The sequence below is a fragment of the Triticum aestivum genome, chromosome 7B (assembly GCF_018294505.1).
Source record: "Triticum aestivum cultivar Chinese Spring chromosome 7B, IWGSC CS RefSeq v2.1, whole genome shotgun sequence".
In the NCBI taxonomy this organism is placed as follows: domain Eukaryota; kingdom Viridiplantae; phylum Streptophyta; class Magnoliopsida; order Poales; family Poaceae; genus Triticum; species Triticum aestivum.
The window spans coordinates 692,756,417-692,759,183 of NC_057813.1; the positions used below are offsets into that span (position 1 = coordinate 692,756,417).

Genomic DNA, 2,767 nt, shown 5'->3' on the forward strand with positions numbered 1-2,767 from the left:
AATCAAAAAATTGGGAAACCTTCGCATTGTGTCATTATATGTGGCCAAGCTCCTAGGAAAAATAACAAACTTATAATACAACAATTATTTTAAAAAAGTGTTCTCAGAAACGAGCTATCACGTGTGGAGATCAATGGCTTTCAAGCCAAATGATTAATCTTATGGCCACATTCATGGCATAGTTTGTTCAAATGATCTCATATTGTGCACAAGGGTGCATCTTGGAATTACAAACAATGTTGCCAAAGGGAGTTTTCATTTTCTTTGCACGGAAAATTCATTTTCCATTTTTCGAGTGCCCGAAATGAGGTATTTTTGTGAAGGACCTACCATATATTTGTTGCAAAATTGTACCAAATCAATTTTTTAAAATACCAGGCCATGTTTAATGCACAATTGACCAAATGGTTGGGTGAAAAAAGTTTTGATCCACCTCTGGTGAAAAAGACAAATTGTCGTCGATTCAGTTGGAAGCGGGTGAAATTTGAACTGTAGCTGCCTCATAGTTTGCTCTTTATTTTTTACAAAAATCATTTCTAGGTACATAAGTATCTATTTAATCATAGAAACACCAAAAAAATTCCAAGATTCAACCACTAGGTAGGAACGGTCAAGCCCGCCATTTTGACCGCATTTTGAAACGGGCATAAAAAATTCAAAAGAAATCAAAAAATTGGAAAACCTTCACATTGTGTCATTATATGTGACCAAGTTTCCAGGAAAAATAATAAACTTGTAATACGGTAATTATTTTAAAAAAGTGTTCTCAGAAATGAGCTATCATGTGTGAAGATTCATGGCTTTCAAGCCAAATGATCAATCTTATGGCCACATTCATGGCATAGTTTGTTCAAATGATCTCATATTGTGTACAAGGGTGCATCTTGGAATTCCAAACAATGTTGCCTAAGGGAGTTTTCATTTTCTTTGCACGGAAAATTCATTTTCCATTTTTCGAGTGCCCGAAATGAGGTTTTTTTGTGAAGGAACTACCAAATAATTGTTGCAAAAATGGACCAAATAAATTTTATAAAATACTAGACCATGTTTAATGCACAATTGACAAAATGGTTGGGTGTAAAAAGTTTTGATCCACCTCTGGTGAAAAAGACAAATTATCGCCGATTTAGTTGGAAGTGGGTCAATTTTGAACTGCAGCTGCCTCATAGTTTACTCTTTATTTTTTACAAAAATCATTTCTAGTTAAATAAGTATCTATTTAATTAGAAATACATGGTTTTATGGCGAGACATCGATGTTTGGACGGTGGCCGAGGGCCCCAACTCTTGAGCGCGTAAGCTCGCATGCCCGCCGTGTGGTCACCGCGTGACCGTGGCGTTGCCATGTGTTCTGGGTGGCCTAGGCATGTCTAGTGGGTTGGGAACTCCCCAGGTAGGTGCTAGGAAGAAAATCACAACATAAGATTCTCACGAGGAGACCGATCGATGGTCAAACATGAATAAGCAGCCAAGTGTTTGATTAGCGGTACGGGAAATGTACATGGCTAATGGGCGTGAGTTTTGGCTGAGGATGATTAGTTACTAAGAAGACCATCTTCACAAATTTTCAGCTCAAAAGGAGGAGCCTAGGTGGTACTTGCTTTGCAAACCACCACACTGGACATAAATGCAAATGTTGAAGCTCGGCTCAAAATAATGAATGGATTGAACTGGCATTTGGTGGAGGATGGTTATTTGGGCATAGGAAAGCACTGTAGAAAATGGATACTATTTGGACATGCCAAAGTGGTACTTCCTTCACAAACTGTTACTCTGAACAGAATAGGAAAATGAATATTTTTGAATTATTTTTTAACTAGGCAAGGAAGGTTTTTACATATTTGACGAAGATATGACCCAAAGAATTTATGAGATTTTTTGGGGAATTTTGGGAATGACAGAAATATAGGTTGCTTCACAACCTAGGGAAAAAACTGCCACATGGACATGACACATAGGCAAAACTGATGAGGTGGCGCCTAGTCATAGCAACCCACCACAATTTACAAGGCTATGACCATCTATATTGGTCATTAACAACTAGAAATAAGGCAGCGAACTAGTGCTGTTTGCTTTATGACCTTTTCGTGTGAGGAAATTACGACCTTTCTGACCAAAATGGTCGCAATGGTTTAGGGTTTGGAGCCCCGAACAGCTTTTTACCAATTGGTCTGAAATGGTCATAAATTTATGACCAATTCTTCGAGGGTCACTGACAGAAGGTCATAAGTTGACATATTTCTTGTAGTGCATCACCACCACGCCGTTGTGCTGCTGCTGGATGGAGTCTTCCTCAACCTCTCCCTCTCTCCTTGCTGGATCAAGGCGTGGGAGACGTCACCGGGCTGTACGTGTGTTGAACGCGGAGGTGCCGTCCGTTCGGCACTAGGATCTCCGGTGATTTGGATCACGACGAGTACGACTCCTTCAACCCCGTTCTCTTGAACGCTTCCGCTTAGCGATCTACAAGGGTATGTAGATGCACTCTCCTTCCCTTCGTTGCTGGTTTCTCCATAGATAGATCTTGGTGACACGTAGGAAAATTTTGAATTTCTGCTACGTTCCTCAACAGGTGGTGCCCTGGTCAGGCTTTCCGGGCGGCAATGGCGTCGGTTGTACATCTTTTCTCTTGGGAGAGCGTTTGCATTGTCCGACGGATCGGCGCCTCGTGCCACGGCGAGGGGCTAGGGAGACCCTTCGGAGATGTAGGATGTTGTCAATGGTTCTGTCGGAGTCTATGGAGCTGTTAGCGTTCCCTTACATGCTAG

At 41.1% G+C, this 2,767-nt stretch overlaps 1 pseudogene; it reads right to left on the reverse strand.

Annotated features, from left to right (window-relative positions):
- LOC123158489 (citrate-binding protein-like) overlaps nt 1–2,767 on the reverse strand; it is a 14,806-nt pseudogene that overhangs the window by 1,161 nt on the left and 10,878 nt on the right.